The sequence below is a fragment of the Equus asinus genome, chromosome 15 (assembly GCF_041296235.1).
Source record: "Equus asinus isolate D_3611 breed Donkey chromosome 15, EquAss-T2T_v2, whole genome shotgun sequence".
In the NCBI taxonomy this organism is placed as follows: Eukaryota; Metazoa; Chordata; class Mammalia; order Perissodactyla; family Equidae; genus Equus; species Equus asinus.
This window is the reverse complement of record NC_091804.1, coordinates 42389769-42404051: the sequence shown is the minus strand read 5'-3', so window position 1 is coordinate 42404051 and position 14283 is coordinate 42389769. Positions and strand designations below refer to the sequence as shown.

Here is a 14283-nt window from a genome sequence, read left to right as displayed (position 1 = left end):
TCTCAACCTTGGCTGAACACCAGTGTTTCCTGGGAAGCACTCAAAAGTCCCCACGTCCAGGCAGTGCCTGGTTAAATCAGAACCTCCGGGGAGTCGGACCAGGCAGCAGTAGCCATAAAAGCTCCCCAGGCACTTCCAATGTGCAGCCAAGATTAAGAATAACCACTTCTGAGGACAGGCTTCTTTCAGGAGATGACATGTCAGCCACGACCTCAGAGATGAAACAGGCATCAGCCATGAGGGGAGTGGGAGGAGGGAAAGGGAGCATTCCAGGCCGTGTATTTTACGAGTCATGTATATTTATCAAACCATGTTGGTCTTTTTCCTGTGTGAGAATGCCACATGTCCCATTGTAATAGTAGCTGATATTTATTGAGCAATTATGCCCCAAGCCTGAGACTGAACGCTTCTCATACTTTATCTCCATTGACGTTCACGCCGATCTTAGGAAGTCAACGTCGTCATCCCCATTTTACAGAGGAGCCAACTGAGGCCTACAGAGAGTTAACTGCTGGCCCAAGGCCACACTGGTACTAAGTGGCAGTCTGGGGGTGCCAGGCACATGATCTCCAAGCTCAGCTCTCCAGCCCCCTTCCCAGTGGAGCTCACCAAGGGTGTCCCAGACGGGACCAGTGAGACAGGACATGACCTACGCACTTCTGGTTGGTTTGGTTTGGTTTGGTTTCTGCACATGTCTGCCTATGCGAAGCCCCACCGTCTTCCCCGCCTCTTAGTAGACTCAGAACATTGGTACTTCCGTAACACCACTGGGACCCCAGGGAGCTCTGAGGAAGAAGCTGGTTAATGCCTCTGAATAACCTCACTCTGGGGCGAAGAAGAGGCCCAAGGCCAGGCGAACTGTCTTGGAGAAATTCAATGTATTATCAGTTAGAAGCCAAAAGCAGACTTACAAGGCCGCTGGGCCAGGGAGAAGGTGAGTGCGTGTGTATGTGATCCAGTTTCTAGGTCTGGATGACGTGGATTATGTCCGCCACCCAGAGCAGGCCTGACGGAGAGAGGGGGTCACCCTGAGGGACACCATAAGGCAGCAGAGTCCCCTTTTTCCTCTCAATTCTGAAAGCCCAAGACCGTGTTTAGCTTATTCGTCACCCTGACTCAGAACAGTGTGGCAGGCAGGATAGATGCTCATTAAAATTTGTGGAGAAAATGAACACGTCCGATGGGGGAGGGGGAGGGCTGCCCTGCAGAAGCAGCGCTGGAACCGGGCCCCCTGGCTGAACACGTGTTAATAGATGGCACAGGGGCTAAGGAAAGAATGTGCCAAGGAAAGAAAAATCCACGTTCAAGCTCAAATTGAACTTTCCCATTATTTTCTGTCACCTATAGCTGATGAGAAAACTGAGGCTTGAAGAGGTATAGTGATTTGGTCAGTTATCATGTGGCTAGAAAATACCAGAACTTGGGCCCCCAGACTCCTCTCCCAGTGCTCTTTCTACTGCACATTAGCAAACAGATGACCAGAGGATAATGTGGGTGAATAAATCTATATATCGTAGTAACACAAGGACCCTAACGATCATAAGAATCATAAGGATAACAGCATTAACTAACATTTATAAGAGTTTACTATGTGCCAAGCACTGGTCTGTGCCTTTGAAATGTGTTATCTCAATAGATCTTCCCAAAAAAAACCTATGGCATGAAAGCTATTATCATCCTGATTTTGTAGTGCTGGAAACGAGGTCCAGAAGCATTAATAAGCCTCAGTTTACACAGCTAAGGAGCAGGCAGAAGGTCAAACTCTGAAGTATTGGACCCCAAAGCTTTGCCAGGGTTCTCCTGGCCTGTCAGTCAATTCAGTGCTGGCATCAGACAGACTGGCCTTTAGCTGTCATTCGAGTAGATGATGATGATAATTATTACACCCTCCTTTCTGGGGCTTTTCAAGTTTCTATTTTAAGAGAACTTTCACAGTCCTTTGACAGGATTTTTCACTTTTCCAAACTAGGTGTTATGATGTCATGTCTCGGGTGATGGAAATTTTTCTAGTCACAAGCTGTGAAAATGTAATCAGTAGACAGAGAGCCACAAAGAGAACGAACAGGACTGCAGAGTAGATCGTTATCAGTTTGGAGTCAACTACTCCTATGCTCCTTCCCCAGGCCCCAGGGTGCCTGGCCAGGAAGCCAGAAGGGAGGGCTTCTCCCCGCTCCTGGTGCTGGTCTCTGTGGGGAGACAGTCCAGCTCCTAACTCCTGGCCTCTCCCGGACCCTTACTGGGAGGGGAGTGATCTGTCTGGTAGATGTGTTTGGGAAGAATAAAGCTGTCCTCCACTGCTGGTGTCCTTGTGGAGGAGGGAGCTGACCTTGAAGCTCATGTTCTCTGCTCCTGTGTTGGAACGGGAGGGACCATTTCATTCTGGGGTCAGCTTTGGGAAGCCCAGTGACCCACAGATACCTAGATTTCTCAGCAGTAAAGGTGATGTTTGGGCTCCCATCTGTGCTATAGACTGAATGTTTGAGTCCCCCCCAAATTCACATGTGGAAACCTAATCCCAGTGTCATGAAGTTAGGAGGTGAGGCCTCTGGGAGGAGATCAGGTCAGGAGGGTGGAGCCCCTGTGAATAGGATAAGCGCCCTTACGGAAGAGGCCGCAGAGCGCTCCCTCACCTCATCTGCCATGTGACAACACAGTGGGAAGTCAGCCATCTGGCACCCAGAAGAGAGCTCTCCCAGGATGGAACCGTGCTGGCCCCTGATCCTGGACTTCAGCCTCCAGAACCGTGAGAAGTAAATCTCTGTTGTTTATAAGCCATCTAGTCTATGGTATTTTAGGTATAGCAGCCCAAAAGGACTAAGACAACCTGCTGATTCTTTTGTCTTATTTCTCATTGGTTAAGAATTTGGACAGGGAAGGGTGCTATTTTTTGGAATTCCTCAACAGCCCAACCCAGGGGAGGCTGGCTTTAGTGAGATGTGATGTCTGTCTACAAGCAGGAGAGCTAGTTCAGCATCAGAGCTGTGTTTTTTCTTTTCTATTCATTTATTTATCCCACATTTACTTGGCAAGCACCTGCTCTGTGCCTGGCACTGCACTAGGTGCCCTTTAGACAAGGATGAGCCCTTGACAGTGGGAGCAAAAGGCAGAACTGAGACTGAATGGAGTTTGTACTTCCAACCTTCGTACAGCGGGTGAGCAAGAGGAAGGTAGAGTGGCTATCAGTTGTTTTCGAGGGCCCCGCATCCATTTCCCAATCTTTGCATTACAGCACCGTAAGTGTCCTTCAGGGAATGACCCACCCCATTGTGAGCCAGCCCAGTGGGACTGTCAATCAAGGTACCCTGCCCTTCCCTAGCCAAGGGATGAATCCATGGCCAAGATAAATCATCAAACTCTAGAGTCTGGGCCAGCGAATCTTCACCGGGCTGACGCAGAGTGGAAAACAGCCTGCAGTTCACCCATCGAGAAAAAACCCTTGTGAAGTCTACTTGCTACCTAGACACAGGAGACTGCTCCGGTTCTCGCTTCCTCTCTCTCCCTCATTTCCTCTCTTCTCTCTTCCTCCCTTTCCCTTCCTCCCTCCCTATTTCTCTCTTTCTTTTTTAGTTCTCAGTTCCCCATTTGTGAGTTACTCAACATCAGTCCATTTCAGCACAAGTTAGCCAGAGTTGGTTGCCTTTGCAAGATAAAATATGAACACCTCTGTCTGTACATGGACTGCGAGAATTAGAACTTTGGGCTCAACACCGTCATCTGACAGCTGGGGAAACTGCAGGTAAGAGGAGACTTTCAAATCTGGGGTCCAGAAGGCCTGTGGCTCGATGATTAAGAGCACAAGCTCTTGAGTCACCCAGTCCAGAATCTAAAACCCACCTCTGCCATTTGTTAGTCACTGACTGAGGTGGGACACATTATTTCGCCTCCCAAGCCTCAGGTCCTCATTTGTGAAAATAGGGTAATAATAGTATCTACTCCCAGTGCTGGTAATACAGGGAAGTGCTTAATAACCCTTGGCTGTTTTTTTAGTTATCATTCTTCTAGATTTCTTCTGACAAGTCATGCAAAACAGGAGTGTAAATTGCAAAAAAGATGCTGAGCAGGAAGGCACTAAAGAAGGCCTTTCTCCAAAGGGGATGTTTATTTCAGAGGTGCACAGGGGGAAGCTCAACCAGCTGTTTTCCAGGAAATCAACCACTTAACCTAGGGTGAGCTCTAAATTTTAATGACTAGCCAGTGTCAAAGGACTGAAAAAAGAAGAAAACAAACAAGGATGACGTCAAAACCCAACCACATACTACATAAACTCCGAGGTTGCAAAGATTTCATCAGAATCCTGAGTTTAAAGGTGCTTCCCATGTCCACTGGGGAAAGAATCAAAATCCATATTCTATTGAGAACCCGTATTCCATTGACAGCTAAAAAATGAAATTAATAGTAAATATCAAAAAGCAAATACTGAGGCTCATTAGGATCTTGGAAACAGTAAGATGTAAATGATGAATCCACACCCAGGGCCTCAGGGCCCTTGAACTGAAAGTTTCTTCTGCCAGAAACGTTTTCCCCAACTCCCTGCCTCCCCCATCCTTGCCCCTATTCCCTGCTCAGCTCAACTGTCTCATCTCAGCTCAAATGTCACCTCCTCTGTCACCTTCCCAGTTCTCTCTATTGGAGCTAGACGCTCAAGAGCGTTCTCTACTTTTCCTTGCAGCAGTACCAAGTTTGCAGTGAGATGTTTCTGTGATTGTTGGATCTGTGGCTTTTCCCAAGTATACTTTGAGCTCCAGGTGGCCAGAGATCTCGTCTGTTCTATTCATTACTGTAGATCAGTTCCAGACCCATGATAGAAACTCTGTATATCTTTGTTGATTTAATGACTTGTAAATTTCTTTTAATGGTCATTCATTTACTCCCTTAACGAGGACTTAAATCCTTAGCATGTGCTAGTCAATGATGAATCCCATCAGTGTATTCAATTAATTATTATTAATTAATTAATAACCTATGAGTGCTTACTATCTGCCAGGCACTGACATGGGCAATGAGGACACAGCCATGACGAAAAGAGACAAAAACCCCCACCCTCGTGGAACTTACATTGTAGTGGAGGGGACTACCAACAAATACACAAATATGACATACGTCCAAGGACTCACAAGTGCTTTGCAGAAAAATAAGTAAGGGAGAGAAATAGGGGGACCGGGGTGGGGGGACTTGAATAGAAATGCTGGAGAAGGCTTCATTAGACAGAGACCTCAACAAGTGAGGGAACACAGCATGGGGCATTTGGGGGAATCATTCCAGAGAGAGAGAGAGCAGCAGGTGCAAAGGGTCCGAGGGGGTATGTCTTTGGCTCATGTGGCCAGAGTGGAGTAAGCAAGGAAAAGAGGGGAGGATGGAGGAGGCGGCCTGAGAGGAGTGGAGGGGTGTGGGTCGCAGAAGGACTTTAGAGTCTACTCTGAGATGGGGAGTCATTGGGGAGCTCTAGAAGACGAGGCATTTAAAATTATTTTCAAATGATCCCACTCTGGAGACTAGATGAAGTGGGGGCCCCGAGGGATGGACGGGGACACTATGGAAGCTCCTTTCGCTGGCTGGACCAGGACAGAAGCAGGATGTGGCGGTGCATTGTCAGACTCTTTGACGGGAAAGCTGAAGGTGTTGATGGGTTGAGTGTGGAATGTGAGGGGAAAGGGCGTCAGGGACGACTCCAAGATTTCTGACCTGAGCTACTGAATGAATGCAGTTGCAGCAGAGACTGGAAGACTATGAGGAAAGCAGGTTGTGGAGGAGGGGTGATGGTGCGGAGTGGGAAGTTCAGGAATTGGGGTTTGGGCATGTGATGCTTGAAACTATTTTTATGCATCCAAATGGAGACATTGATGAGACAGACACAGTCCTTGCTCCCCTGGGCACCTATATCCTCATGAGGGAGAAATCCAATCAACAATAAAACCAAGAGATAACATAATACATCCAATCGTGACAGGTGTTCTGAAGGTAATGCGATGGGGAGTGATAACTAAGTTGCAGGTGATCAGGGCAGCCTCTGTGAGAAAGTGACATGAGAGCTGAGACCCAGGACAGGGACAACAAAGCCAAGTCCCTGAGGAAGGAATGAGCTTAGCGAGTTTAAGGAACAGAAAGGAGGCCAAAGTGGCTGGGACAGAGTGAGCAAGAGGGAAAACAGGGGCGAGGGAGAGGTGGTGAGGCTTTCCTTGTACGACTCGAGAAGGCTTCCCAACAGCTGGGTCTCACTTTAAATGTGATGGGAAGCCATCAGGAAGTTTCCAGGAGGGAGAATGTTGTCACCTGATTTCCATTTTTTAAAAGGTAACTTTGGAGAATGGCTTAGTGTGAAAGAGAGTTGCCTGGAAGCGGGAAAACCCAATTGGGAGTCGATTACGGTTGTCCGGCCAAAAGTGACATTGACTTGGAAGGTCGGAGGAGATGGAGGGGATCAGAGAGATCTGGGACCTGTTTTAGAGCTAGAGACACCAGGGGAGGCAGATTGGTTGAGGGGATTAGAGAAAGAAGAATCCAGGATGACGCTGTCAGAATCCAGGAAGGCTACCGCGACTTAAGGAGGGGAAAGATGGCCAGAGGAAAGTCCAAGTTCTCTTTGGTCACGTTAAGTTAGCAATGAACGGAGAAGCAGGAACAGGGAGATGCATATTGGCATTTTTTTAAATGTTAGTAAAATATTACACATACACAGAGTAGCGGGAAAATGGAAAGTATTCAGCTTGGTGAATTTTCCCACAGGTCATCAGCACCCCAAAAGTCCCTCGGGGCCCCCTTCTTGTCATTATTCCTTTCCCAAAGTAACCACTGTCCTAGGCTTCCATGATAGATAAGTTTTATCGGCATTTTTAAACCTATGATTAAGAGAGAATAATCAGAGTTACGTGTGGGCATTGGCTCATATAATTCTCAGAACAATACCTCATTTGTTTTTTCTTTTAGACTGAATAAGGTTTTTTTGTTTTGTTTTTTTTGTTGTTGTTTGTAATTTTGAGGTTTGCTTGTTTGTCTTATTCTCCTTCTTCCCACAGGGAGGTGCTGATGCGGAGTGTGAGGGAAGCCTCACCTGACCCCCCGCTAGCAGGCTGCCTCCCGTCCACACTCCTTTTTCTTGCCTCTGTGAGTCAGAGGGGCATCAAACCGCAACATGAGCTGTAGCCACAAAACCCTGCTCCTCACAGTAAGCGATCCTCCTCCCCACCCATCCCCTTGCCTTTTGAGGTTCATTTCACTCATCCAACCTCAACAGATGGCTCTTCTTAAGGCATCGCTGTCAGTTTATAGCTCTCGCAGTGTTCTTTTTAATGTTTTAAGGAAAATACAGCCAACTTCGTTCTCTTCTGAAAATCTATTTCTCCTCTCCCTCTCTCTCTGTTTCTCTTTCTCTCCCTCTGCTTCTGTTTCTCTCGCTCTCTCCTCTCTCTCGCCCTCTCTCACTCCGTCCCTCCCTCCCTCTTCCTATTCCTGTGATTATTTCTTTTGGAAATAATTCCCCTCACACTCTGCCTCCGTAAATCTCTGAATCCCAGCAGATGGAACAAGGCTGCTATTACGAGCAAACAGAATCAACAGGCAAGCTACAAGTGGGAGGCAAGCTTTACGCTCTGGCAGCTTCACCCCAGTAGGAAGATGTGGCAACACCTACAGAACAAAAGCTTCATCTTTTTCATCTATTTTTACTTCTCAAGAGACCCCAGTCCCGTGGCCTTTTTATCGGAGAACTGTTTTAGCTCTGCACACATGTTTTCTACATAATATTAAACAGTAACCTTTGAGTCTCCCACATCCTGGTATGCTCTGGACTCACAGACCACATTTTTTGAAAGACACACACATACACACACACACACACACACACACAGGCACACACACACGGCCCGAATCTGCACCGGCTGACTGCTAGAAAATAAAACAACTTTTAATTTGGCTTCTTTTTTTTTTTTTAACAGTCATTGAGAATCTATATGTGTACATGCCATTAAATTTCACCCATTTTAAGTGTGTAATTCAATGGTTTTTGTTTATTTCCTGAGTTATGTTTGGCTGTTTCTGTTTGAAAACAGAGCCACTGGGTGAACATTCTGAGCCCACATACTCCGTCCTCACTTTGCAAGGTGACATCTAAACAGCAGAATGCAGATTCTGTTTCACCTCCCAAAATAGTTGTTTTATTCATTATACCATTTACAACTTACTTCCTGTGTTTTGATTCTGAGCTGCTCAGGCCGCCTTCTCAGAAGTCACGTTGGTTAGTTTTTGCACTGTCCAGAAGTTTCTTTGGTGTTCGAGGGGTTTTCTGTTTGTTTTGTTAGTGTTTATTTAGAGTCTTAGGCTCTTTGCTTTATCTGCTGGGCTAATTAGAGAGACTTGAAATGTATCTTTGCGGCGTGACAGACTAGACAGAAATATTTGGTATTGAGAGCTAAGCTTAAACGTTCATAGCATTCTGGTGTTTGAGATCGGTAAAAAGGAAGATACTTAGAAATATGCAAAGGGCATGGCGGCCTAGAACATTTTCCTAATATTAAAATCTTAATCTGTAGTCTGGCTTTGACTTCTCTGAGTCCTCGTTTCCTCATTTGAAAAACAGGAATTAAAATAACCACCTTAGGAGATTTCCCTGAGGATGGCATGAGATAATTCATGTGAAAACACCAAACCACCATCAATTTTTTTAAAACAATCTATAAATGTTCATTGAATAGGAACCTTAAGGAGCTTCATTAACGGAATCAGAATTCTGTAAAAGCACAGCGCCTGCTGTTAGAGAGGCATGAACCGTTTGACCATCCGCTCGGCAAACAGGTGAGGAGGCTCGCCGTGCGTCAGCCTCTGGGCCTGGGTGGCAGGCAGATGGAGTCAGGAAAAGGAGAGGTGCATGTTCAACAGACAGTTGAACAAATAAATATCTAAGTACAAACCGTGCAAAAGTTGCAGAAGAAACTCTTCTGGTGTATGTGTGTGTGTTTAAAACAAATTAAGAGAATGTATATTTTCCTAGTAAATTTATGCCTATGGACATATTAGAATTTTCTGGAACAATCCACAAGAAATTGGCTACAGGTCTTTCTTCTTGTGATAGGAACCAGAAAAGTAGATAGGGGGATGTCATCTACTTTTTATTCTATAACTTTCTTAAATTTGAGGTTTGTAACTATAAGCAAGTATTTCTATTATTTATTTGCTTGTTGAAATATCACGGCTGAGAGTCCATTTTTATTTTCTTCATTAGACTTTTCTCTGTTAAAAAACCCAACCTGTTGTCTAAAGTGAATAAATCATTAACAGCTTGAAATATTAAATTTGTCATGCCAAAGCAATTCAATATTAAATATAATATTGTTACACTTGAATAGACAAAGGTCATTGACAAGAGTGCAAGAATTCATCAATCCACACCAAATTCTTACCAGCCTGCTCGTGCCCACCAAGTTTGCCCAGACAATAACACTTTCATTCAGCAGACATTTATTGAGTGCCTACTGTGGACCAGGCATTGTTCTGGGCACTGGTAGATAAAACACAGGCCCTCAGGGAGTCACAGCCTAGATTCAGTTGGAGGAGACAGACAATAAATAAGTAAACCAAATATATAATACATATTATATATAACTATATAATAAGATATGTGCTATGAAGAAACATTAAAGCAGGGCTGGACAGGGAGTGACCAGGGCAGGGGGACGGCGTTCCTTGTTTGTTATATGGAATATATTTTGCAGTGGCATTCACTATAAAGAATGGTCAGGAGGCCTGTCGGAGGAGGTGCCCTTCCGCAGCAACCTGGATGGAGCGAAGGAAGGAATGAGTCATGCAGATATATGAGGGGAGAATGTTTCCAGCCAGAAGGCCCAGGATAGGTCCCGGAATGGGAGAGCTGGAAACCAGTACCGCTTAGCAGCGAGCACACGCCTGTTATATTATTCTGCCCCCCCTTGTCATAGTGCTCAAAACATTTCATAATTTAAAACTTATTTTTTAAGAAATAAAAGTTAAATACTGGTAGCTTTATGATCTTTGTGTATATAGGACTCAGATTGTGTGGTGCTGGACACTGCTTCTCTTTTTTTTAGATATGTAACAAAAATAGTCAATGTGAACTATAGAAACAGATAGTAGAGAAACTAGTGTTTGGAGAAACAGATATACCTTTATATACCAAAACATTTTTTCAACTTCTTACAGCCATGTTGACTCACAGTTTTTAAAATATATTTTTTCTCTATTATCCTAACAGTATGTCATGAAATACATGTGTACCTTATTATTGCAGTACATGCCCATTTTTGTCCACTGGAAATTAAATTAGTAAATATTACTTCAAGGTCATAAGGAAAAGGACTGTGACAGGTTATGGTCAGCCTAGTCTAAGATGTGTGCCAGTAGGAGGGTCACTATGATAGGTAAGTGAAACCATGCGCCACTAGAAAAAAATAAATAAAAATAATCATAACAAGCCTGAACTCCCCATCAAATTGTGCACCTTGGAATGCCCTTCCCACTGTGGTCCTCACGTGTAAAGTGAAGAGCCAGCTAGTAAATTATCTCTAAGTCCTCTGATTCATTCTTTTTCTGTTTCTCTCTCATATTTTTCGTTCTAACTCTACGAATTCTAATGAAAATAACTGCTTTGTAGCCAGTCATTTTCCCCATAACCAGCTGAACACTAAATTAATTGTCTCTTCTTTCTTCAAACAGGATGCTGTGAGCAGGTTGATCTAGAACAGTGGTTCTCAACCAGAGGCAATCCCAACCCACCCACCCCACTTCCAGGGGACATTCGGCAGCACTGGGAGACATACTTGCTTGTCGTGACTGTGGAGGGAGTGCTGCTGGCCTCTAGTGGGTGGGGGCCCAGGATGCGGGTGAACACCCTACAGTGCGCAGGACAGCCCCCCACAAAGGCGAAGGATCCAGTCCAAAATGTCAGGAGTGCCGACGATGAGAACCGTGGGTCTAGAGAAATCGGAAAAGATGAAGAAGGGAGAAAATGATGGAGGGCATTGTCTGCTTAAGATGTCCATGTGGGATTTCCCACCTAAGAAGTAGCGCAGCAACTTTTGTCTTGGTTGGTGCTCTCCTCTTCTATTGATTACTCTATGATTCCTGAAGACTTGGGCTTGTGACTTGAATAACCCCGTTAGAGCCGAGCATAACGGGATCAATGAAAACGGGAGGGCAAATTCAAACATGTGCCATAACTATGAGAGGATTCTTTCTGTTGTAAGACTTGAAAAAGTCCTCAGATCCTTGGTTTAATTTAATCAACAATACGTTCATCTGCATACGGCATTCAGCAGCAAAGTAAACTTTTTTTCCCCCGGAGTCTTTTGTTTCCAAATCAATGGGAAACAAAGGACATCCCGCTCCATTCAAGCAGTTTCAATGATTCTCAAATAAACGTGGGAGCAATAGTTGAGCCATTTAAAATATACAGTGATGAAAAAGCATACTTATTAACCTTGTAAACATTCTATGAAAGTACAAGGGAACCTTCATAAAGAATATCCAAGTGTCCTTTTTATATAATAGCCCTTTGTACTTTGAAATGTTCGTGTGTCTATAAAATACAATTGAACAGAACAGACAAGAAGAATGAAATTTCCAAGTCTCCTGGTAATGGTGCTGTTAAAACATTATTTTTCAGTTTCTTAACACTAAGAGGATTAAGTTTCCTCACCTCAAGATCAGTTTCACTTACAAAAAGCACTTTGGACCCATATTTAACGGACCCTCAGAAGGGATTCAAAAGAAGCCTAATTGAACACTGAGTTTTCAAAGTTCTCAAATGATGACCCAGGATTTTCCCTGAAAACACCAACAGTCGCAGCTCGGCAGGAAGCAGGAATTAGACAAGAGAATTGATTGAAACCTGCCCTCCGAACTGGAAGAAAAGCTTCCAGTAAGAAACTGGGACATTTGAAATCACTGCATGTTATATTATTTATCATTCAAATGGCCTCCAGCCTTATCATGTGGCATTTTCTCTGGCTCCTGAGCTAATTCAGTAACTCACCAAGTAATTCACCAAGAAATGTCGTTTAGTAAGAACAACCCACCCTTTCAGAGGAAAGGGAAACCTCTTTATCTCCTTTCTGTCTCTCCTGTCTATCTCCATTCTCTCTCTCTGTTCTATCTGCACATTTTGCAATCCCCTCCAGGGTTCCAAGGCCAATGAAATCAGTCTCCAGGAATGGTACTCAGCCAAATATATTCACTGCTTAACCGTATTTGTCTCTTTCTTAGCCCTTTCACCCACTGATTTCAAATTTCTCTTTAATAGGCCAGCTATGGCAGACCTCAACTGAATCGAGTTATGGAAAGACAAGCTGGAAAACCACACAGGGGAGACTTGAGGAAGAGGGGAGCAGTCTGATGCTTTCATCTAAATCTTCAGGCCTCACTGCCGCCTACAAAGACAAGTGGAAGGAAGCTAACAGCGATAATCGAATGAGCTCAGCGGGCCTGAGTTGGTTTTTTAAGAAAGCGTGTGTGTGTTTCGGGGGATGGGGAGGAGGGAGATACAGGCATTCTGCCCAGGAGAACCTAGAGAGACAGAAACCTCTCTCCTAAAATCCCGAAGTTCGTTGCCAGTGATTCAGTACATACCTAACCAAAAAAAAAAAAAGTCGCCTAACTGGTTTGGCTGTTGCAGCTGGCTACTACCAAGAGAAGTAAACTGAACTTTATCGTTTCAGTTACATCTGCCTTGGACATTATTTTCAAATAAATATTTGTGATTTCAATGCTGTTTGATTGCTGCCACTGCTGTCTTGGAATTGGGTTGACTGACACACTGCCTTGGATGAAGCCGGCTCCATAGCAACAAGCCAGGAGAGGCTGCACCATCACAGAGCTACGCTTTCTGTGGCCCCTGGGAGGGGATGGGGGCGTATTTGGCGACTCTGGCCAGCAGGACTTTGCAGTTATCTTGTGAGATTGTAGCTGAATTGAGAAACGTTCTTCTTTTGCCCCCTGGCTCCTCCAGTCGGTGGGGATCTCTGCTGATCGCTTTGCACATCTCAATGAATTCGACACAGGCATTTTCCTCTCTCTCTTCATTCAGGAAGTGGCGAGTGGAGCCTGAGATTCTTTCTGCTCCGATGATATAAACAAATTGCAGAGGAAGTCAAGTCAAACTTTCCCTGCTTCTTTTGTTCTCCCAACTAGCAATTCAGAAAGCAGAGCCAATTTCTTTTTTTTTTTTGGATGGCTTTTAAAGATTGCTCTTAACTGGAAAGGGAGAAACTCTCATGGTTTTTTTTAAAGACAAAGATACTCCTAAACTTATTTTTTCAAAAAATCAGAAACGCCCTAGAAGTTTTTTTTTTTTTTAAGGCTGTTTTTTGAGACCTTTTCAAACCAGCTGGTTCCCTTGACATCACACAGTTACCTAATTGCTGTTCTTTCCTTTGGATTTCAACCAGGAGAGCGGCGATGGGCTTTGTGTGGACAGTGGCTAAACCTGAATCAATCGAGGCTTCTGGTGCCCTAATTCATGGCCAAGGAAAGCTAACAGTCATGTTTCACTAAAGGTGCCTGTACAAGGCAGGCACCAGACAGAAAGGAGACATCTAACTGTTTAATCTGCAAGTACGGCTTGAAAAATCACACATAATTAATCCCCTCTCATAGTGGAAGCTATTTGAAGCTTTATCACCGGCTTGTAAGATCTCATCTCTGAGCTTCACTGATGGCCCTGAGAGGGAATACTTTCAAACTACAGGCACCTGATCACCCAGGTGACATGCTTACTATGCCTATTCTAATCATCTGATAAAAGAAGCTCTGTGCTAAATAACCGAAGGAAAACAGAATGGAGATACATCACAAATATTTGCAGGGTGTCCCGAAGGTGGCTTCCCAGGTTGGATGTTCTGTTAGGTTAATCTTGGTGCAAGAAATAAAGATGCGACAGCCACGTGAATATCAGTGTACCTAACTGGTTGTCCTCAATGGCCCTCGCTGTAATGGGTGGGCAGTCAACTTTCAACACAGCCCTATTTTCTAGGGAAGCATGTTAGAGGTCAAATGCAAGCTCTAATTACTTACTGAGCCTCAGTGTTCCCTTCCGGAAAATGGAGATATGTTTTAGCATGCTAGTACTGTTATATGGGTGAGAAACAGAGATATGTTACCCCACGGTGTGACAACTGTTAGCTTCTCAATTAAGGTAGTTATGGTTATTACAATTCATAACATTATGTGAGTTCTCCTGGGTCAGGAAAAGCTAGCATTAGTAGAATCTGAACTTTATAGTATTTGCAAAGTTACTTCTATGTCAGAACATGTTTGCTCAAT

At 44.4% G+C, this 14283-nt stretch overlaps 1 long non-coding RNA gene across 2 annotated transcripts; it reads left to right on the top strand.

The window, feature by feature from the left end:
- Positions 1–3576: 3576 nt before the first annotated feature.
- Positions 3577–13907, top strand: LOC106825479 (uncharacterized). 2 transcript variants are annotated; one of them, XR_011494695.1, is made up of 5 exons: positions 3577–3736; positions 7014–7162; positions 8688–8787; positions 10681–11884; positions 12266–12726. It is a non-coding gene; the product is annotated as an uncharacterized lncRNA (long non-coding RNA). The 2 variants fall into 2 exon arrangements; XR_011494696.1 differs by lacking the exon at positions 8688–8787 and having other exon boundaries at positions 3587–3736; positions 10681–11050; positions 12266–13907.
- The last annotated feature ends 376 nt before the right edge of the window (positions 13908–14283 follow it).